We start from the raw sequence: 24,760 nt of genomic DNA, 5'->3' as shown, positions 1-24,760 counted from the left end.
GGGAAACAAAAGAAAGAAGGAAGGAAGGAAGGAAGGAAGGAAGGAAGGAAGGAAGGAAGGAAGGAAGGAAGGAAGGAAGGAAGGAAGGAAGGAAGGAAGGAAGGAAGGAAGGAAGGAAGGAAGGAAGGAAGGAAGGAAGGAAGGAAGGAAGGAAGGAAAGAAGGAAGGAAGGAAGGAAGGAAGGAGAGGAGAGGAGAGGAGAGGAGAGGAGAGGAGAGGAGAGGAGAGGACAGGAGAGGACAGGAGAGGACAGGAGAGGACAGGAGAGGACAGGAGAGGACAGGAGAGGAGGAAGGGAGAAGAGGAGGGAGGAAGGGAGAAGAGGAGGGAGGATGGGAGAAGAGGAGGGAGGATGGGAGGGGGAAAATGAAAGAAGACATCCATAGTGCTTTAAAATCTGAATAATGCTTTCTATACATTGTTTATCTTGGTAAATGGCAATTCATTATGTTTTTAGTGTACCTCTGCACCTGTGGCTGCTAACAGAATGAAAAACAAATGTTCCATGGTCTTAGGGTAATTAATTACTTCACAGATGTTAGGTAGAAGGGATGGAATAAAAAGAAATTTCTAAGTGAAAGAAAAAGATCTCTAAAATAAACATTGATGAACTAGCTCAAAATGCAATGATCATAATTTTTATCCACTTTGTGTTTTTGGAGTAGATGACACTGCATTATACATCTATAGATTTTGTTTAGGAAACTTTATAGTTTTCCAGGACAAAAATTCAATGTTATATCTGCAAATAGAAACATTTGGAAAATTTCACTATCAATAGAAAATCTTTCTTGTAGTTGGACTTGATGCAGAATATTCCATTATTCCGAAAAATAACTCCTAGTATTTATAAAGATGTAGAATATCCAGTCCTGTAGAAGTAATCAAATCTGGATACTTCTAGCAAAAAAAGTCTCTTGTGAAGGGAAATTGTCTTTGGCATCTTCCTTCCATTTGGCAAGAATCCTCAGGAAGAGAGTCTCCTAGAAACATGAAGTTTGACCCTCCTTTCACAGCTTGGAGCACACAGGTCCTAGCATGACTGGAAGACAAATTCTCTGACTCTGTGTTAGATGGGAAGCGCCTTATTCCTCAAGCTCCTAAGAAAGGAAAGGAAAAGCTCTTTTCCTCTCCAAGATACTCCATCTACTGTAATTGAGGATTAATTCTAGCATTCAAGACTAGAGACAACTGTTTCTATATGGGTGGAAAGACGCAAACTCAGAAATGATCCCTCTACTGTCTGTCCTAGAAAGCCTGAAATTTCTAACATCAAAGTCATATTTTGATTGAAAAATAATTTTAATAAATGTTAGTACTTTAGGAGCAGCTAGATGGCTCAATAGATAGAACCCTGGGCCTGAAGTAAGGAAGACCTGAATTCAAATACAGTCTCAAATATTTACAAGCTATGTGATCCTGGGTAAGAAGGAAATCGAAAGTCTTTGTCAAAGACAGCCTTTTAGATAATATTTGTATGCTGTGGTCCGGGATTACAAAGTGTTGGGAATGATTAAACAATAACAACAATAGAGCAATATGTAGGCATTGTCTCATTATCTTCACAACCCTATCCCATTTGACAGATAAAGAAACTGGAATCTCAAGAAGTAAAAAGACTGAACTAAATTTTATATTATAAATTAGTAAAAAATCCAGAATTAGAATTTATTTCTTTCTAGTGCAAAATCTTGGGTTACTTGTATCCTGCCATACTCCCTGCAGAAAGTCTTTCCTAAGGTAAAAAGGTTACTCAAAGGACTAAAACATTATCCTACTATCACATTCACAAGATTCCAAGACTATCTCTAGTAGAAGACAGAACTCTAAGAGGATAGGATGGATGAGTTTTGATAGGAGGTGTAAAGATCTTTAGGAGAAGTAGTTTCCCCAGAATAAAATAACAGCCAAAGAGACAGAAAAAGGGGACATTGACTGTAGGTTTGGGGTACATCGAAAAACTTTATACTTCATCCAAAAAAGAATAGACCTTCCTGAGACAGATACTGAGGAAACAAGGGCATGATTCCTAGGAGAAAGAAAGAGGTTCCAACATGCCTATTGGCAGAATTTATCTTTCATTCAGCAAAAGTTTTTTAAGCTCTTGTTTTGTGTGAGTCTGTGCAGAAATACTAAGGCAAAAATAAAGTAGTCCCTGATTTCAAGAAGTTTGCATTCTACTGGGGTGATATACTCAGAAAAGTAGATTAAAAGTGAATTCATAATAAATACAAAGTAACTGTGATGGTAGGGTGGGGATGGAGTCTAGCGATTTCAGGCAGATCAAGAAAGGCTTGATGGATGTAAAAGATGGCACCCAAAATGAGCTCTAACGGAAGCTGGGAGATGTACAAGTTGGGGGACAAGGAGGGAATCCATTCTGGTATGGGAAAGAACTCAAAGGGATAGAAGTGGGAAATTGAATTTTTGCCAACAAGTGGTAGGCCATTTTGGCTAGAATATAATATATGGTATCTGTCTAAAAAAAAAAAAAACAGACTGGAAGTTAGCAGCTTGGTGGCACAGTAAATAGAATGCCAGGTCTGAAGTCAGGAAGACACATTTTTTGAGCTCAAATCTGGCCTCAGTTACTTACTAGCTGGGTGACTTTGGACAAGCCACATTACCTCAGTTTACTCATCTGTAAAATGAGCTACAGAAAGAAATGCAAACTGCTCCAATATTTTTGCCCAAAAAACCCCAAAAGGGATCACAAAGAGTTGGACATGATTAAAACAACTTAACAACAAAGGAGCTGTGATGTGAAAAGATAAACTGAAGCCAAAATGGCAAGAGCTTTAAATGCAATACAGAGGAACTCATGTTTTATTCTGAAAGTAAGAGGAAACTGCTAAAGCTTCTTGAGCTTGGAAGTAGCATGGTCAGTTTCTACTTTTGGACTATTAATGTGGTAGCCTGCAGAAAAATGGATTAGAAAGGAGAGAGAAGCAGAAGAACTAGTGAGCAGGCTATTGCAGATGTCCAAGAGGAATATTATAAAGTCCTGAATTTGCATGATGATTATGTGAGTGGAGGGCGAGGGATGGATGTGAGAGATGTTACAGAGGCAAAATTGACAAGACTTGATTAGATATTGGCATAAAAGAGCAATGAGTCAAGTATGACTCTTAGGTTGCAAATCTGAGTGACTAAAAGGATGATGGTGCTCATGATAATGATGATGATACATTAGTATGATGGGTTAGAGAGGAAAATGGAGTCAGAGTAACACACCTCTAGGATACATTCTCCTCTATCCTTGTCCTCCCCTGCCCCTTTTCCCAAATAAAATTAAGAATCTAGCATATTAATAAGGCTTTCCAGCTTCTGTGTTCCTGTAGTGTTTTCCTCAACTCTGTGTGATAAATAGTGAGGGTTTTTACTTGTGTAGAAACTGAGCCCCAAAGAACCAATCTAACTTGTCCATAATATAGCTTGTAACTATCAGAGCTAGAACTAGTATTGGTCTCTTGACCCAAGATACAATGCTTTCTCAATTATACCAAACAGCCTGTCATGTAGCATTTATTCATATTATTGAGATAGAGAAAATAAAGAATAATAGAAAGGCGAAGAGAATGTACTACAAGCTTTCAAACAGCCATAGTAAAGGAGGCCAGCTAATCTTCGATTTCAACGATTTCATGTTAGAAAATAATTTAACTCCCATTTTGACCCTCCCAACAAAACTATTTAGAGTCTGCTGGACCTAGATTCAAGAAAACCTCAGTTAAAATTCTTCCTCAGGAAATTATTAGCTATAAGAGCCTGAGCAAATCACTTAACTTTTATTAGTTTCCTCATTTGTAAAATAGAGAAAAATTTAAAAGATTATTATAAGATTTCCCAGGATTATTATAAGAATAAAATGTGATGATATTTGTAAAGTGCTTTGCCATCCTTAAAGCTTGCAATATCAGTGCTAGCTCTTATGGTAGTTGTTGTTACTTAGTCAAGGTGAAAACAAATGCTCAGAGTAATAGATATTCATTAGTTTCATTTCCTCTTTTTATCACTTAGTCTCTCAAGGGATGTTCATTCAGCAGAGAAAAATAGAAAAGAAACACTAAGCCTAAATGATCCCCAAAGATAATCAATATGGAAAGAGATAGGCAGTGAAATGGTGAGCAGAACATCCAATTTAGAGTAAAAAAAAAAAAAAAAAAAAAAAAAAAAAAAAAAAAAAAAAACAGCATTTGATTCCCAGCTATATTACTCCCTCCCTAAGTGAACTTGGATAAGTCACCTACATGTAGTCTCAAAAAGGGAATTGGGATAATTCAGGAGCTTTTGTGTCATGAATTCCTTTGGCAGTCTAGGGAAGCCTATAGACTCCCGTTCAAAATAATGTTTTTGTTGCCTCCATTCATAACTGAAGGAAATCAAAAGGATAATTTTCAGTCAGAGAAGAATAAAAATCAAGATATAATTTTTTGTTGCATTCAAGTTCATAGGTCCCTCTGAAATCTCTGTGGACTCTGGGTTAAGAATTCCTGAACTCAATAATCTCTAAAGTCCTTTTTTTCTCCCCTAAATCCTATCATCCCATATCATATGAACATATATACTTCCTGAATGAAGATAATATCAAGTTTTCATTTAAAACTTGTGAGGACATAGATATAGCTCAGGGAGCTTGATCTGAATTTCTAATTTAAAAATTTTAGACTTTGGGAAATTTTAGCTGACCTACCCCAGATCAAAGTACTGAAGGGGAAATTCTTATATTAATGGAAATGTAAAAAAAAAAAAAAAAAAAGTAGGGAGGAAAAACCTGGACCTGAGTTACATGAATGAATAATTGAATGAAAAAAAAACATTTATTAAGTTCTTACTGTGTGCCAAGCAAAATGTTCTGAGGGCTATGATTACAAATACAATAGCAAGACAATCTCTTCTCTCAACGAACTTTCATTCTAATAAAGACAACAAATGAAACTATTCCCAAAGAAGAGGAAGCTGGGTCCTCTAGAAGAAGAACAGAAGAAAGCAACTTTTGCAATTGTTGAGGGTCAAATGAAAAAGAGACAAGTGGTAGTGATTTGATGGCCAGGGATGCTAAAATGCAATTTGTCAAATTGGAATTAACAATACAGAGGTATACCAGTTCATCATGTCAAACTTGTTGGCCACTGCCCAATTCTGCTAAGTTTTTGTAAGTACTGGAGAAGAACCTGAAAATCTTAGGGGCATAGTCATAAATGGTGTTTTCTTTACTTCTGCCCATTCAAGGCAAGAACTTCAGGAGAGAAGGACAGATTTGAAAAGTGAACAATAGAAAGACTAGGATTTGTATTTCCAGACCATAGTTTAAAATATAGTCTCAGCAGGCTCTGGGCCAGGGAGGGTATGTAATGGGGTTGGTTAAAAAAAAAAATCCAACACATCTGTTACCTTGGAGTCTTATAAATATGATCAAGGACTTTAAACAAAAAAGAGGGAAAGAAAAAAAAAACTGCCTACATATATCTATCATACTAGATACCATAAAGAATGCCATAAAGAACCACAAATGCAACAGAAAAAGAAGACTAGCAGTAGATAGGGTCAGTAACTCATAGGAGGCAAGAGTCAAGAAAGGGCCCAGCAATAAAATTTGAGTACTTGTTATAGGGAACACAGATTTAGAGATGAAAGGAATAGCAAAGACCAACCAGTCTGATCTCCTCATTTACAGATGAATAAACTGAGACCTAGTAATGTTAAGTGACTTGCTCAAAGCTACAGGTACACAATTATAAACAGTATGAGTGATGAGTCTAATAAACGAGAGATCCTGATGCAGTGAACCAAATCTGACCTCTCAAGCATCAGTGCAACTTGAAATGGGATTGAAATGTATTTCTGGAATGGCATTTTTTCAAACTTTATTCAAAAAAAGAGGTAACATGTATGCCACAGTGGATAGAAAACTGACCTCAGAATCAGAAAAATCATTTCAAGTCCAATCTCTGATATATACTGATTCTGTAATCCTGGCTAGTTAAATAATCTCTCAGTACCCTCAAAAGGGTGGGTAGCACCCCTCTGGCAGACAAGGGGCTCATGATCAGATAATCAAAAGATAGGAAGATGGGTTGCATCTTCACCCTTCCTGTGATTGCCAACTATGGGGCTTGTCTCCTCCAGGACTCCACTCAGTCTGAGAATTCCCAAACTCCTCCATCTCCCATCACGCACATCATATAACTTAATTTAGCTTCTACCTAGATACCTGCTCTTATAGGTGTCTTTAGAAAAATTCTGCCCCCTTTTACCTCAATATAACCATTCCTCCATCTCCACAGCTCATCTTGTAGCTATGACAGGTATGCCTTGAAGGGCAGGTTCTGACTCCAGGTAATGATCAGTGAAGCAGGAAAGTTTTGTTTCCTCTCCCACCCCTTGCCTTTTTAATTTGAGGTAAAATAAAGTAAGTCATAGAGGATGAGCAGGTGCAATATGCATTGAACATCTTATTACACTATTATTATTACATTATCCCTCCCCTTTTCCAAACCTCATTATTTCTATTGAGGGTACCATCATCCTTCCAGTTACCCAGATTCATAACCACAGGATTGTCTCTGTCATCTACTACTACTCCTTACTTTCCCTCACCCCATGGACAAATCTCTGTTTATTTAGCTCCATCATACTCTCCTGCATATTCTCTCTTTCTCATAGTCATTACTGAAATTCAAATCCTCATCAGTTCTTGCTTGGACTATTGCAATAGCATTAGACTTCTTATTCTAATTCAGCCTCTACACAGCTATCAAAGGAATTTTACTACAGATCATCACTTGCTTATTTAAGAAGTTCTTCATCTTTACCTCATTCTTTTTTATTTCAATTTTGAGATTTATAATATAAATATATTGTAAATATTATATAATATTTGTTGTATATAAATATTATATGAATATAATATAAATAATTGTTTTATTATATGGAGAGACAGAGAAAGGAAGACAGACAAATATAGAGAGACAGACAGACACACACACACACACACACACACACACACAAAGAGAATATATGTGTATCTACAGAGATAGGTTCTAGACCTATAATAACATTAGTTATATGTGACAGCTGAGGAGTCCTTTTACCAAGAGTAACTTCTTTGCAACTAAACAGTGGTAGAATGTCAAACACAAATCTGAAGAAGGGCTGCTAAACTGTACTTAAGGATCCCTATAGTGCCATTTTGACTTAGAGAACTATATGTTAATATTATGTATATTTTATTGTATTTTATTTATTTTGCTAAATATTTCCCAATGACAGTGTAATGCAATTTGGGTAGTACTCAGTGGGCTACATATAATCTTCATATTTGACATATCTGAGCACTGAAAGATTACATGACTTGTCTAGGATCATATAGTCAGTATGTATTAAAAGTAGGACTTAGACCTGGGTCTTCGTTGTTTTGAGAACGATTCTCTATTCACTATACCAAATCTGGCCTTAGACATTTGCTAGCAGTCACTCAGTTTCCTCATCTATAAAATAGTTATATTAATAAACCTACCTCCCAGAGTTGTTGTGAAGATCAAATAAGATATTTATAAAGCTCTCTGTAAACTTTATGAATCTATAAAAACATCACAATTATTATTTCTTTTCTAGTGCAAGTATATACTATATATATATAATGTAAATATGCATATATTTGGGGTGCATGTTCAAAATTTATTTTATTGATAGGCATGCACTATCAAAAAGTTTTGTAGATCACTGTTTTAGGCAAATGTACTAACGTATTAATGGAAGAAGTATCCTTATCTGGAATTTTCCTTTATCAATGAAATCAAGAACCTCTCTCTATTCAAAAGAAACAGATGAGATAAATGGGGGAGTCTGTGAAGATATATTCAGAGAAGGACAACCAGATGATGATTAATGAAGTGAGAAACAGAAGCAAGTATACTATAGACCACCTGGACAGGAGGAAGAAATTAGAGGAGAAATAGAGTTTTGCACAAAATCACATTGTAATGGTAATAGAGGATATCTACCACCCAGGCATTTTTTGAAGTCCTCCCTCTGTGCCAAAATTAAAGCAGTTAACTATTTCTTGGTTTCCTCTAGTAAGAAATCCATCCTTTAAGATGGAGTGATAAAAATTATTTGGCAAATTATGCCAGTGAGCTTAAGTTCTTGACAAAATTCTAGAATGAAATATTAGAGAAAACGGTTATCATTAAGAGCCAGCATGTCTGCATCAAGAAGGTCATTTCATGGTAATGTTCTTTCTTTCTTTCTTTATTCCTTTCTTTCTTTTTTTTTCCTTTCTTTCTTTCTTTATTTCTTGCTTTCTTTCTTTCTTCATTCATTCATTTGCTTGTTTGTTTGTTTAGGCCAAGTTATTGGACAAGTACCTAAAAGGAACACTGCAGACCTAACTTATCTGGATTTCAGGAAAGCATTGGAACTCTCCTGTGCTATTTTTGCATGAAGAAATATAAGCTGGACAAGCATAAGTTGAAGTGAATTTGGAACTGGTCGAATAACGGACCCAAAATTTAGTCATAAATGGCTTGCCATTATTTTGGAAAGTAATTTCTGATAGAGTTTCCAAAAAAACTGTCCTTAGTCCTTTTCCATTTACCACAATATTTACTTTGTAATAATCCTATGAGGCAAAGATTACATGTATGACTACCCTCATTTTACAGATAAAGAAAATTAGGTCCAGAAATTTTAAATGATTTAAGGTCACACTGTTACTAAGTATCAGAAATGAGATTTAAACGAGGTCATTATTATTCCAGGTCCAGCACATTTTCTACTATATACTATACTTAACAAGTGCTAAGTGACAGAGTCAACACCCAAACCTAGGCTTCCTGTCTTCAAACCCAATGATTTTGCCACCATGTCTGTCACATGGATTCTTCCTTACTGATTAGTGATTTTTTTTCTAATTCTCATATTTTTAAAAGCTGCAATTTTGATTGATAGAACACACCATTCTAACAAAGCTCAGAAAAATCACTTTTAATACCAGTTTTTTAAAAAAAGAAGGTATAGCCCTATAAACTGTTAAACTTCACTTTATTGACCATAAATCTGTATTTTGCTCAATGCAAAAGTTTTTCATCTTGTACAGAAAAATGCTGAAACAGCGATAAATACCAAAAACAAGAAGTTTTCTCTTACGGACAATTTATATGAAAAAGTTATTGGATTTCTGGTTAGAAAGCCTGGTCCCAGCACTTGCCCAGCTCAACAAGGATGAAGAATGGGAGGGGATAGAGGATGAGCACTAAGCCAGAAGTGTTTCGGACACCACCCATGCCAATCAATGTCAAAAGAAAATTAGCCAATTGTAGATCTATTTAGTTGTGGATATCAAGGATCTTTAAGTCAAATTAAAACTTATAGTCCTTCCTAAAGAGTTCAACTTGAGATATACAGATTGTTGAGAGGCTATAATCAAAATAGAATATAATTTTGGAAGAGATCTCAAAAACCTCCTGGTCTAACATTCTCATTTTCTTTTCTTTTTTGTATATATTTTAATAATAGCTTTTTTACTTACAAAACATATGCAAAGATAGTTTTCAAAATTCACCCTTGCAAAACCTTGTGTTCTAAATTTTTCTCTCTCCCTTTCCCCACCCCTCCCCTAGACAGCAAGTAATCCAATATAGGTTAAACATGTGCAATTCTCCTATCCATAGTTTCACATTTATCATACTGCATAAGAAAAATCAGATCAAAAAGGGAAAAAAATGAGAAAGTGGGGGAAAAAAGCAAGCAGACAACAACAAAGGTGAAAATATTATGTTGTGATCTGCATTCAGTTCCCACAGTACTCTCTCCACCACAAGTCTACTGTAATCACCTCATTGTTGAAAAGCGTCACGTCCATCAGAGTTGATCATCACATAATGTTGTTGCTAACACTCTCATTTTCTGGGGGTTATTTTCTATGGACTCTTTCAGTCCTGGCATTCTATGCTCTGTGTTTAAGTGACCTTTCTGACATTCTATGTTCAGATGTTCTAACAGAAAAAGGTAGGTATGGACTAAGGTTCTTTATTTGAGCTGTGAAGAAATAATTGATTGGATAACAACCTAACAAATTCAGGAAATTGTTGAAGGGTTGTGGAGAAAGACAGAAATAAAGGTATGAAATAGGGCTCTCCTTGTATCCCTATCTGAAGGACTGTATGGTCTCTTAAGGAGTTGAATTCTGTGTGGTCTTTGCCAAAAATGAAATATGAAGAAGAAATTGTAACAGCAACACACGAGCTGAGTCCAGTTAAAGTACACCCAAAACCTTTGCCTCTCTAGGAAATTTTTCATCACAAAAATAATTCCAAGTGATTTAAGTCCAAACAGACACTTTTAGAAAAAATTCTAATAACCACAGTGAGAAAGACATGTGGATATTAAGTAGTTGGAATAATATTTTATTTTATCTCTTAAGAGTTTAGCCAATCTTTTCATTTTCCACAAGCTTTTTAAAAGCACTGTGAAATGGCTTCTCTCTACCAGCTGGTCAGCTCTTTGTACCCAGAATGCTATTCTTATAAGAGAATAATATCCCCTTCCAAAAAAATTCTCAACTCTTAATTTTCTCTATACCCCAAATGAGTGAGAGAAAAATCATATTTTTCCAAGAAGATAACAGAAAGTCTTTTTAAAATGTGATTTCTAGCTTTTTTGATATTACCAACAAGAGTTTTTTTAAAAATTAATGTAAAATAAGAATTTATCTGACAGTGTCCCTTTAAAATTCTCACATTTCCAGATATTACCCTGCCTATAAGAAGTGGTTTTCCTGAAGCAGCTGTGTATCAGCAGATGAAGCATTATTCAGTCTCCAGGGACTGATGGTTGATTTTTTCCAAGAGAAAGGGGCAGCAGAGATGCAATCTGATTGTTCTCTTCATCTCAAGTCACTAAGGCTTTCCCTGCTCATCTGGGTTTATCATCTTTCGTTCCTTCATTGAATGTGTCTCTACTAGGGACCTGTTTTCAGTCCAGGGCTCTGAATAAAGAGCTGGGTAAGGGAGCCTCCATTACATATGGGATGTGGCTCTCAATATCATAGCTTTAGATCTGAATAGAGGATATGAAGTCCAACTCCTAGATTTCAAGGTCAGAGCTCTATCCACTATCCTACCTAGCTGCTTTAACTTCACATTGATAATTTCTTTGGTACTTCCATTTTTATCCCTATAACAACTCTATCTATGGTAAAAGCTCTATGGGCAACACAACTAGTTATCACAAGTCTGTTATCCCAAATCTTCTTGGTTTCAAATCCAATGCCCTATCCATTATATCATGCTGCTGCTCTTAGGTAATATCATATTGTGAATATGGGCATTCCAGTGACAAGATGAGTTTCTGGCATAAAAGGAGATATCAGAGGAGCTTTCACCACAGAGAGGGCTATCACAGAGGTAAGAATGGAAGTACCAAAGAAATTATCAAGATGAAGTTAAGGTACTTAGGTGGTGTAGTACATAGAGCACTGGACCTAGAATTCAGGATACCTGAGTTAAAATGTGACCTCGGGCTTTTACTAGTTATATCAAGAAAGATATTTAATCTCCATCTGCTCTAGTTTCTTCATTTATAAAATGAGCATAATCATAGCACCTTACCATCATGGTTGTTTTAAGGATCATAAGAATTATTTGTAAAGTGTTTAGCTCAGTGCCTGTTAGAACAGGTACTATAATATCCTTCCCCTTATTTCCATATTCTTTTTCCCTTCATGATCCTGATTGAGAGCAGAAAACAAGTCTTCAGAGTAGCAAACTCTTTTTCTGGCTCTTCTTGACTGTTCTGGTTACCTTGACTGTTACCTTGATTTTTCCCATCTATAAAATGGAAACAATAAGAATTTGGTTGTTAGGAAAAGACAACATAATTTTTCCTAAATCCATCACCAGAGGAAGAAATATAAGGCCCTGAAAGCACTTCCCCCTCTACAAGATGAGTAGTAAAGGTGATCATTTATCGACCAATCTAGAAAGTCCATATTTTGGACTTACCCTGTATAAGAAGTACTAAACACTAAGACATATGAAGTCCAATATCTCAAGTGAATTTGCTTATTTATTAACTCAGGAGAAGTCCAGGTTAGTATGAGGACCATAGTTGGGAGATATAAGTGATAGAGTTAAACTTAAAATTTTGCCCAAGATATGCCCTGACAAGGAATTCCAGGCTTCATATAGAGGGGATAGAAAACCATTGCCCCACCAGTGTAAAGAATGACATGTACATTGAAAGACAAGAGCACTAGGGCAGCTAGGTGGTGTAGTGGATAGAGCACCAGCCCTGAAGTCAGGAGGACCTGAGTTCAAATCTGACCTCAGACACTTAACACTTCCTGGCTGTGTGACCCTGGGCAAGTCACTTAACCCCAATTGCCTCAGCAAAAAAAAAAAAAAAAAAAAAAAAAAAAAAGATAAGGGCATTGATCATACCAGTCCAGGCTTCCATGTCTGTGAATGGTTCCTTTTTTGAATGGAAAAAAAGAACTAAGGAAACATGTATCTTCTAACAAGCAATTGAACTCTATAGAGAATAACCATAAGGCACTAAAATATTTATAATCATTTAGTAAGGTTATATTTACGAGATGTGGCCTCTGGTGATTAGATTCTTCTTTGCCATTAGGCCTTTTATTAGCTGACACCAGATATATGGGGAAACTTTGGCATATGTGAAGTATAAGTCAAGTATTTGAGTTGTTCTCAAATGTGAAAAACTAAGAGGTGTGATCAAATTTATATGTCAATAGCTTGATGAGGCTATTTTTCTCAATAACAAAATTTTGTCAAAAATAACAGTGAATTATACTTTAATATATTTAACATGTATTGGTCTACCTGCCATGTGGGGGAGGGGGGAGGGGAAGGAGGAAAAAATTGGAACAAAAGGTTTTGCAATTGTCAATGCTAAAAATTACCCATGCATATATCTTGTACATAAAAAGCTATAATAATAAAAAAATCACAGTGAATAAGATAGAACTAAAAAAATATTACTCAAAAAGAAGTTTTCAAGAACTGCTTAACACAACATTCATCTTGCATTATTAGTCTTAATTTATTATGAAAAATTACTTAAAAGAACCTCTGATCCTATGATCTTTAATTTTCTTTTTGTCAGAGGTTTCCTGAGTAACTTTACTCATGGAAATGGAGCTTTGGAGCTTGGCACGATTTGGTATTTCCCACCAATTTTTAATATAGCTGCTTACTCTTTTTTTCAAAAATGGTCTTTTGTTCCTGATTCTCCTCCTCTCTGACTGTTTTTTGTGAGCCAAAAAGAAAATCTTCTCTCTCCTAATTACTCAAACTGATCAAAAGTCCCAAGAAAGTGGCAATAAAAGAAGCACATTTCTCTTCCCTGTAGCTCTCATTTTCTAATCAGGAAAAAGGTCCCATGTAAACATGTTTTAAATATGGCACAGCTCTTATTTATTCCTCTTCTCCTTCCTTATACCTATTTAGTAACTATTAGCACTGAAATGGTTTTCCTTGATGAAAATCATTCTTATTTCTTTGGCTTCAAGCCACAGGTCATCATGATTTAGTTTCTTTATTCCTAAAACTTTAAGCATATTTTAAACATTAAAAAAATGATCTATCATAATTGCACGATGGTTTCCTCATCGAGTAGGTCAAGAAATGTTGAGCTGGAAGGAATCATAGAGATAATCAAATCCAATAGTATTGCTTTTAATGAAAATGCTGCCCAGGGAAAATAAGGTCTTACATAGAATATATTACAGCTAGGACTTGAACCTGAATCTAAATCCAGTGTTCTTTCTACTTTATCATACTGCCTCTAAGTGAAATCTGTCATTAGAAATATTATTTTCTTCTTATATTGCCCTGAATCTATTTTAATAAAGTCCACTGATATATCCTGCTTTCAAAGTTCAGAATGCCTCAAACGGATATCTTAAATTAATCTTTATTTTTGCATTTTCTATTCTGAGGCTTGTCTATTGTCCACTAGCCATCCCAGGCCTGCTGAGAAGGATAAAATAGAAAACCTTTGGCTTGTAATGTGAGTTTACTGGGTAGCAGGGATGAAATGCCTACTCCTTTACTGAAGAGATTGTTCATTGAGGAATTCAAAATCTTCAAGATGCTGCTATTCAGCAACCATTTCCCTCTATCAGAAAAAAAATCCTTCTTAAACAGAAAGAATGGCCTAGGGTCCTAAGTCCCCAGTAAGTGTTATAGAGAGAAAAACTTTAAAAAGCACAATGTAGTCAAAATATCATGAAGTTGGAATATCAGAGTTCAAATTCCACTCTCATTAATTGTTAGCTAATTACAAATCAAAAGCAAGATTTGAAATGGTAAGTTGGAACAACAGGAAAAATAGATTTTGAAATCTACAAAATACAGTTTACAGAAATAATTGTAAAGTCCTACTTTTAGACTATTTTTAAAGATCAAATTACCCAAGTAAATGGATCAATATGATTTAGAAACAAGTTGGTCAGAAGCAGAAAAAATTTGAGGATTTTTGTGAACTATAAACTCAATATGAGATAATAGTGTGATATGGCAGCCAAAAAAAAAAAACAAAAACAAAAAAAAAAAAACTAGACTTCCTCAATAAAACATGATGTTCAAGGCTAGAGAGATGACAACCCCTGTAATCTCTGCCCAGGTCAGATCCTATTTGGAGTATTGTGTTCAGTTTTAGAAAGAACCCATTTTAAGAAGGGTATTGAGAAGTTGGACTGTATCACTGAAGGGGGACCAAAGTGATTATGGCACTCAAAATCATGATGTGAGGATCAGTTGAATAATTAGGATTATTTAGCCTGAAGAAAAGGCTAAGTAAGACATGAGAGTTATCGTTAAATTTGTGAAAGGGAATAAGATTTGTTAGATTTGGCCCCAAAGAGTAAAACTCTGAATAATAAATACTGTATATGTTTCGGAGAAATTAATTTAGGCATAATGTAAGGACAATCTTCCTAAAAGTTTGACCTATCTAAAAGTTATAACCATCTCCAGGCTTTAGTATTCTACCAATTCTTGCCTTGAACTTCAGAGAAGACCAAGACTCATCATTCACACAAATGTTCTTCCTCCTTCACATTGACCATCAGTCTAAGACAAAATATACTTCTAAATCTGAAGTGTACATGTAAAATGTGTACATGTTTTAAAAGTCTGTTGTTTCTACACTAGAAGCTAAATTCCTAGAGGACAGAAGAAGATCATATACTCAACATTGCATTATGACCTCACTCCAGACCTAGATCTGGTTGGAGGATGATTATGTCCAAAATGCCTCTCCCATACATAACTTAGCAGAATCCCTTTAAATTGACAGAATACTAATAATAGCTATCAAGCAAGGAACTTGTCATATTTCTTTTTTTGCCACGTAGACCTCTCCTACCATTCTACTCTCTTCATCCTACTCAGAGATAATCAAAATGATCCTTCGCTACTCTGAAAGGTGTGATAATTGGCTACAATCAAATTCCCTTTGATTCTCAGTAACATGGCTTGATCTTGAGTTCCTTTCCCTGGCCACCATTCCCTACTCTCTCATACCTATCCAAGTCAGCCCCCTCCTTCTGGTCTCCCTATCTCTCTGAACCCTTTGTAAAGTGAAGAAGTTGATTGATTACCTCTACAATCCCTTCTAGCTCTGAAGATATAAGCCCATGACCCAGCCTTTCCAGTGTGTCCATTTTGACCTCTCTTGTTAATGAACTGCCCTTTATATGAGGTCTGCTTCCTGGAAATTACTTTGTCTATATTTTATATTTAGTTTTCTATGCACCTGTTGTTCTACCCACTTAACCATTCCCCATTTAATGTAATCTCCTTGAGCACAGGGACTACTTTGGTTTGACTTTGTATGCCTAGTACATATTGCCAACAAAAAAATGGGCATTTAATAAATACTTGTTGTTGAGTTGAATTGAAAAGTGGAATGATCTACCTAAGGAGGTCATAGATTTTTGGCAGGCTGAAAGGAAAGGCTGGATGACCATTTGCCAAAGATATTATAGAAAGAATTGTTTAGCTAGGGGTTAGGCTAAATGTCCCCAGAGACCTCTTACAACTTGGGATTCTGTGTAAACTTCAGTTTTTAAAACCAAAGTGCCTCCAGCCTAGCAATCAGAGCAAAGCTTTCATGAGAAACAGAGGATATAACAGCTTTCTGGCTGCTCACCTAGAGCCTAATTGCCCTCATCCCCAGAATAGCTGAGCAGGTGGCTTCTGTGGCTAGCCACATGAGGCTGTGTGTCTCTTCTACAAGAAGCCCAAACCTTTCTGTCCTAGCACTCATGTCTCTCACAGTTCAAGCCTATTTTTCTCCAGTCCTTCAATCTTCAAATCTTCAGCATAATTCTTCTTGCTCCAAAACAGGGTGTTCTCCTCATGGTCTTTTGCATCTGCCATTCTTACTTTGATCTCTGCACCTTAGCTTAGATTTCCTATGATTCCATCCCTCTCCTCTCCATTTTTCCAAATCCTAACTCTCATTCAAGGCCAAGTTTATCTCCCACCTTCTCCATGAAGGCTGCCCTGACAGCTGCCGGACTACAGTGGAATTTTCCCTTCTATGAATTTCTTTAGCACTGTATCATACTGCACAATTAACCAAATCAGCTGACAATTCTTTATTGAGTACCTTCTAGGTGTCAAGATACTATTGCTGGCAATGTGGATACAAGGGCAAAAATGAAACCAAGCCTCAGTCCTGTAGGAATTTAGCTTCTAGTGTAAAACATGAACACGTTTTATAAATATATATGAGATAAATTCAAAGGAATTTCAAGAGGGAAGCACTAGCAGCCAGGGAGATACATATCTATTTATCAGGGATCTTGTGATGATCAAAAAAGATAATATATGTAAAATGTCTTATAAACCATAAGATCCTACATACGTGCTAGCTATTATAATAACAATAACGACTGCTACTACTACTACTATCACCACCACCACTGTTAAGGCTATCACCAGTACCACTATCACCACCACCACCACTAACTACTACCATTACTACTACTATTACTACCACCACCACTAACTACTACCATTACTACTACTATTACTCCTACCACTACTACTGCCACTATTATTAGCACAATGATACTACTACCACCACCACTACTACTATTACTACCACTACTGCCACCATTACTACTCCTACTCCTATCACCACTACTACTTCTTCTACTACTATTATCACCACTACCACTATTACCACTACTTTCACTACTACTACCATGGAATATGAGCTAGAGGTAAAAAGAGAATACAACCTTACTCTTTTTTTTTTTTTTTTAATTGTTGTACATTGTCCTTTATTTTCGTATGCGCAATCTTTGTAGCTCCAGCGAAATTGCGAGTGCTCTCAGACACTGGACACTCCTGTGCCTCCTCTCTTCCTGACTAGACCTTGCCCAAGACTGAAAATGGAGTGAACTTCCAAGAAAACCTGCACAAGGTGGGATGGATTATCCAGAACTACCCTGCTCCCATCATCTTCCTTTTTGTAAAAATCAAGACAGCATTTGCCATCACCCCCAATTTCTCAAATCCCCAGAGAAGCTCTAATTTGATTCTCTTACAATATTATAAATACTTCAGCTTTGTTAATGCAGTTCATGCTGGTCTCGGCATTATACTGGTCAAGGTGGAAGTTTGATATTATTGTTTGTTTATCCTTCCTCCTCAAAAAAGACCATGACATCATGAAGGTGATGCCATGACTTGCAAGTGAATTGGATTTAAGAGAGGAGGACTGCACAAGATCACCGGTCTCACTTTCCCCTCCAGAGTCACTTGGGAATAAGGACTCATATAGACAGAGGACCTAGAATCGAATCACTGTTCTACTTCAAGGATTCTTTTATGTGTTATGAATTTCTTTGTCAGCCTGACAAAGCCTACAGATCCCTTCTCAGAATAATACTTGCAAATGTGCAAAAAATTATTATATATATGATTATAAAGGAAATCAATTTTTTGAAAACAAGTTCAATGATCCAAGGTTAAGAATTCCTGTCTACTCACTTCTTCTGAAATCTTCCACAAGTTCCTTCAGCCCTTCTGTGGCTGTTTCCTCACTTATAAAACGGACAGGATTGAATGTGATGGCTTCCGAGTCGCTTCCAGCCCTGAACACTATGATTCCCCACTTCATGATCTCTCTAGGGAAAGTCGGGTATCACGCCACATTTCCATAGCTAAGGAAAGGGAGAGGAGAGACAACTAGGGGCCACCACCCAGCCTTGCCAGGCCACTAATGGCTCTGCAGCCAAAGTCTGAGAAACCCTGTCCTCCAGGATGCCTGCCTGGTCCCAGCCCCACTTCCACCTCATCCACGCTCCTTCCCTGACAAGCAGCTTTAATGGATCGGCTGTGGCCTTCACTGGAGGGGCTAAATATAAAACTTTCCTATGCTTCCCTTGTCAAAGTTAAAAGCTTTTCATGTCTGTGTTAATGTTTTTGTTGTGTTTTTTTTTCCTGTTTGCTGGCACGGGTGACAAATACTATGTTTCGCATTGAGTAACTGTGTAACAGTGACTGGCTGGCAGAGGCAGATGAAGGTGGTGGTGATTTATCTCTCCCAGAGTTGGGGCTGGGTGACACGGCTGGGAACAGGAGGGGGTCGGAGCTGTCACCTGATTACTGATTCCAAGATTTCTCCTCCGAGAGTGAGAAGGAGTGAGTTAGGATGAAGGATACAAAAAGCAAGTCAATAAACAGGTTAGCGTTTGCATCATTATTAACACTCAGCCTGTCAACACACCCTTTGGAACGATTGCTCAAGGCAGCTTCAGATTTAATGGTCAGTGCGACAGATTTACTGTAAATGTTAGTGGAGGCGGGGGTGGGGGGCAGGGGGACTCATTGACAAATCACAAGGTTTCACCAGGATGCATGAAGAGGTTTCTGTATGTGCATAAATAACCAGGAGATCTCCTTTCAGAGGCCCAGGCTTTGAGGAGTATTTCTTCCTAGGAATGTAAATGCTTTCTTCCTCTCTTTCTTCCCCACCCTATTCACTTCCTGCCTGGCTTTCTGCTGATTGGAATGGCTGAATGTCAAAAAGTTAGTGGATTTATAGAATGTTTAAGTTGGAAGGTCCTCTCAGACCCTAGAATGCTAAAGCTAAAAAGGCTCTTAAAACTTAGAACAGAATCTAGAATATCCAAGCTGGAAAAGTTCTTAGAAAAAAGAATATGGAATGTTAGAGTTGGAAGGTCCTTAGAACTTAGAATATTAAAGCTAAAAAGGCACTTAGAACCTAAATCCTAGAATATCAGCACTGGAAGGGACCTTAAGACAGAGTATTGCAGCTGGAATGAATCATTTGTTGTTGTTTTTAATATTACTTTTTTTATTTTGAGTTCCAAATTCTCTACTTCCCTCTAGCTCTTCTCCTATTGAGAAGGCACGCAACATAATGTTAATTACATATATGAATTCATATAAAATATATGTCCATATTCGTTATGCTGCCACAGAAAAGCAAGACAAATAAAGAAAATAAAAAATAATATATTTCAATCTGAATTCAAGAGTTCATCAATTTTCTCTCTGAAAGTAGATAGTATTTTTGGAATTGTTGTAAATCATATTTCAAAGCTGATCATGTCACAATCATGCTATTAATATGTGCAATGTTTTCCTGATTCTGCTCAATTCATCAGTTCACACAAAGTCTTCTTGGGTTTTTCTCAACCCATTTCCTTCTTATAATTCAATAGAATTCCATCACAATCATATACCCAACTTGTTCAACAATTCCCCAACTAATAGACATCCTCTCATTTTCTAATTTTTTCCCACCACAAATAAATATTTTTGTGCATATAAGTCTTTTTTTTCCTTTTTCTGTGATCTCTCTAGAATACAGACCTAGTAGTGATATTGATGGATTTAACTCTTTGGACATACTTCCAAATTGTTCTCCAGAATGACTGAACAAGTTCACAAGTTCACTAACAATGCATTAGTATCCCTATTTTCTCACATCTCCTCTAGCATTTGTCATCTTCCTTTTCTGATAGTTGTGAGATGATACTCCAGAATTATTTTAATACATGTTTTTCTAATTATTAGTTATTTAGAGCATTTTATATGACTATTGATAAACTTTGATTTTTTCTTCTGAAAGCTATCATATCCTTTGACTATTAATTGGGAGATGACATGTTTATTTGGCTCAATTCCCTATACATTTGAGAAATAAGGCTTAGAGAAATTTGTGGTTAAAAAAAAATTTCCCCAGGTTCCTTGGAATGGATTGTTGGAGCTGTTGGGCAGAAAGAGATCAGTTAGTCACAGAATCCCTCAAAACTGGAAAGGATCTGAAAGATGATCTCATCTAAACTGTCCTAAATCTCATCTAACTCTACAATATGCTTGGCAATTCTCACCAGCTTTCTAATGATAGACTTCTTGTGAAGGGAAATCTACCACTTCTTGAACCAGTCAATTCCATTTTTGGACAGATCTATTTGTTGGAGAAGTGGTTTGTTCCTTATGGTGGGACTAAATCTGCCTCTATGTCCACTCCCTTCTCCACTTTAGAAACTGAAACCCAGGAAAAGAAGGAATTTGTCCTTGATAGGTAACAACAAGATTAGCAACAGGACTGAGACTTAAATCCACATCTTCCCATTTGCCATCATGTCTGTTCCTTATAATAATGACCATAAGTGCACTTTGTCTCATCAATTCCCCTCCATCTCTCAGATCCTTGCAGATCCCCAGTACGCTTTGTCAGACAGGCTTCAGGCTTCAGAACTGATCAGCAGGCAGATGCTTTGGATGGGGAGAGTTTCAAAGGGATTCTCCAATCAGGCCCTATTTCCTCATACTAAATCTTTTCATTAGATTTCCAGTTAAACTAGATTTGAAGTCCAAAGATTGAGGTTCTAATTCCATCTTTGTCACGTGTAACCTGTGTGACCTTGGGTATGTCCTTTCTCTCTCCACTGCTTCAGTTTACTCATCTATAAAATTAGGAAAGTGGGTTACATCACTCCTTCCAGCTCTAAATCCTGAGGCTTCTCCACTGCTGATCCCTGCCTGAATATCCAAAGGCTGCCATGGTTTCCTTTGTGGCCCGGAAGGGTTTGGGCTGAGGCAGAGTTGGCACTATGCAGCTCTCTCTATACCCATCTTTTCTTTCCAAGGTCAAAAACTCAAATCTCCAGTTCTATATCCTGAACTTTGGCGATAATCACTGAAGAAGCAGCATTCAAGGTAAGGAATTGAGAATCCTTTGGTCTCTCATTTTCCACGTGGAATTTTAACCAGACTGAGCCTAAGTAGCTCCAGGGTCCATTTCTAATCCAAGAGAATGTGATGATTGCCCATGCCTTGAGGCTCCTTCCAGCCCACTGAACTGCTCCTCCCCAGCCCTAGCCTCCCATGGGCCTTCCCCACTACCTGATTCCTGCCTCCCCTGCTCGCAAACCAGACAGAGCTGAGCTCCCTGGAATGGTAAGTAACCTAATTTTAACAAGCTACAGAGTTTATCATTCCTTTCCTGGGCAATAACTGATTAAACCAGCAAGGCCACCGAAAATTCTGAATTGTTTGAAATTGGGGCACAATATTCATCACTCTGAAAATGCCAATTGGAATATATAACTGGGCTAAGTCCTGCTAGATAAGGCTGATTTAAAACACAAAGGCTCCCTTATAGGGCTGGGAAACTGTGACTGAGTTCTAATGGAGGGGAGGGGAGGGGAGGAGGGGCAGTTTTTAAAGCAGTGGGAAAGACCGAGCTGTTTGGACAAGGTGACCTCCTCTCACTGATGCTATGCCCATTATGGGCCAATAAACTCACAGGCTGTTTTCCCTGTCTCCCATATTCCCCCTCCTCCTAGGGAAGGGTACGATTATCATGATTATCAATGGGGGAATGGGCCAAACAATTACTTTCATTATTGAATATCCTATTAATTATTCAGGAGCAAAATCAATTATTCATATCTCATTTAAGCAAGGGGGGAAAGAAGCCATTGCCCCCTGACAGAAGTGTTCTCAGAGCCTCAGGGATTGTGTCATCACACTGAGAGATTTCCAAGCCAGAATGCTGCTTCTACTCCTCTTCCTTCACATACACACAGGTACATTCCTCCATACATAAACCCATGCACAGCACATATCTGTAGGCAAGTATGATATGTAAATCGTTGTACACACGTGCATATAGACTACATGTTAATGCACATCCATACATGCATATATAGCCTGTTTTTCCCTACCTAGAGCTGGTATCATGTCACTATTCCTAAGCTCACTCTGTTCCACCCCAGTCCTCCCATAGATAGGACTCAGATGTCACTATCTATCACCAGATATGGGGATTTTTAAAAAGGGACTGTGGACACTCTTGGACCTAGGCAGAGCTCTCTGCTCCTTTCTTAGGTGAGGTAAAAGGGAGAAGGGAACTAAAGTGAATATTTTCTCAGCATTTTCTCCCTCAGCAACATTTTTGCTTCAATAAATTAGATTTCCCTCTCTCAAACCAAACATCCAGTGACTTGTGGTAGATAAAAAGCTCCTACCTGGTGTTTCTAGAGACTTCCCATTCTAGAGAAGTTCAGTCCAGGAGATAGGCATAAGCCCAGGATAGCCAATATCTCTTAGTTCTCAGAATATAACTTTTACTCAAGAGACAAGTAACTGAGGCTCTCCTTGGTCCACCCAGAACTAACTGACACTGAAAGCCAGACAAAATTATGTCACTCATGACAAACTCCATATAATTCTTCCCATGCCTTCAAGGTTCCCAGAAGGAACTCAAGGTGCCCCCTAAAATGGCAGATATAGGCAAGTATTTTCTCCAGGTGTTTCTTGGCTGATCATCATTGCCCCACTTTCACTCTCAGAGTGCTGTTACCAGAGACTGCCATAATACTTTAAAAACCCCAGGTCTGTCGGACCCCCAAAGGTCAGTTTTATACTATATTACAGAGTAGTATGATGGATAAATCATTAAACTTGGAGTGAGGAAAACCTATATATAAATCCATCCTCAGACTCATTAGTGCTGTAATACTTGGTAAATCACTTAACTATTCTCAATTTCCTCATATGAAAAATGTGGATACTAATAGCACCATATCATGGAATGGATTTGCAAGAATCAAATGAAATAAGGTATATAAAAATGCTATAAAACTTTGAAACACCATATAAATGTTAGTTACTAACATATTTTTACAAATTGTGTTATATATGGAGATTCCCCATTGGAGGGAGACCTTTATGATTATGTTGTCCCAGGATCATTTGTTTTATTTTTAACCTAACAAACACTAAATGAGATGAATGTTTCCATATATAAAGCTCACTTACAATTTACTTCTCCCTCCAAACATACAAATTGAACATGTTATTTTCAAGCTTATCATACTTTTTCATTTTAGCTATTGTTCCAAATTGCTTTCCAGAAGGGCTAGACCAATTCACAGTTCTACCAATAGTGTATGAGTATGCCTGTCTTCCTACAGCTCCTCCAACAACTGCCCATTTCCTTTTTGGTTCATTTTTACCAACTTAATGGATGTGAAATGGGACCACATAGCTGTTCTTATTTGAAGTAGGCCCTCAAAGTTGTTCTAATTTGCATTTCTGTAATTATTAATTTAGAGAATTTTAAAAGTTTTATTGATGTTTTCTTTTTAGATTATAAATATTTACAGATTATCTCTACACAAGAAAGGTTTTGTGTAACAAAGCAAAGCTATACTAAGACTAACAATATGACCTGACCAGAAATTCCATATTACAATCTATATCATAGCACTCCTTCATTACTCAATTTTTAAAAATTAATGAATAGTAATCTATTTCTCTCCATTTCACCCTCTTTATCCCATTAGGGTGAGAGAAGAAAGGAAGGAAGGAAGGAAGAAAGAAAGGAAGGAAGAAAGAAAGGAAGGAAGAAAGAAAGAAAGAAAGAAAGAAAGAAAGAAAGAAAGAAAGAAAGAAAGAAAGAAAGAAAGAAAGAAAGAAAGAAAGAAAGAAAGAAAGAAAGAAAGAAAGAAAGAGAGGGAGGAAGAGAGAGAAAGAGAGAAAGAAATCAAGAGGAGAGAGAGGAAAGAGAGAGAAAGAGAAAGAGAGAGAGAAGAAGAAGAAGAAGAAGAAGAAGAAGAAGAAGAAGAAGAAGAAGAAGAAGAAGAAGAAGAAGAAGAAGAAGAAGAAAAAGAAGAAAAAGAAGAAGAAGAAGAAGAAAAGAAAGAGAAGTAAACTCCTTATAACATATATGGATAGTTAAGAAAAATAAATTCCCTTATGGTCTATGTAGTGTGTATGTGTGTGTGTGTGTGTGTGTGTGTGTGTGTGTGTGCGTGTGTGTGTGTAATATCATTCCATGCCCTAAACTCATCATCGTTATCAGGAGGTAAATAGCATGTTTTAGTTTTCTGAAAATCATGGATAGTCTTTAGTTCTCACAGTTTCAAAGTTGCTTGTCACTGCAAAGTTGTTGTTATGTACATTGTTCCCTTGGTTCTGCTCATCTCATTCTTCATCAGTTTATTTTTTAAAATCTTCAAAATTATACATTTTAATAATGTTGGTTTTAAACTATAAATCGTTCCTCCCATTTTATTTATTCCATTTGGCAATGATATATCTCTTTGAAATCATTTTTAGATAACTGTTCATACATAGTTTGAATTTCTTCTTTTGAGAAGTGCCAGTTTATATCATTATCTATTGAAGATCCCACTTGATTTTAATCTACTCCAAATGACAACTCATCTCTT

At 36.8% G+C, this 24,760-nt stretch overlaps 1 long non-coding RNA gene across 1 annotated transcript in view; it reads left to right on the top strand.

Moving 5' to 3' along the window:
• The window catches only part of LOC141553586 (uncharacterized), a 38,619-nt gene extending 14,530 nt beyond the window's left edge, over positions 1 to 24,089 (top strand). Inside the window, exons 3-4 of the long non-coding RNA XR_012485538.1 lie at positions 21,170 to 21,239; positions 23,873 to 24,089. This is a non-coding gene — a long non-coding RNA (uncharacterized LOC141553586). The remainder of the gene's footprint in view (positions 1 to 21,169; positions 21,240 to 23,872) is intronic.
• Positions 24,090 to 24,760: the final 671 nt, after the last annotated feature.

Source organism: Sminthopsis crassicaudata, chromosome 2 (genome assembly GCF_048593235.1).
Source record: "Sminthopsis crassicaudata isolate SCR6 chromosome 2, ASM4859323v1, whole genome shotgun sequence".
In the NCBI taxonomy this organism is placed as follows: domain Eukaryota; kingdom Metazoa; phylum Chordata; class Mammalia; order Dasyuromorphia; family Dasyuridae; genus Sminthopsis; species Sminthopsis crassicaudata.
Note: the sequence above shows the minus strand (reverse complement) of the source record. Positions and strands in the feature narration are given on the sequence as shown.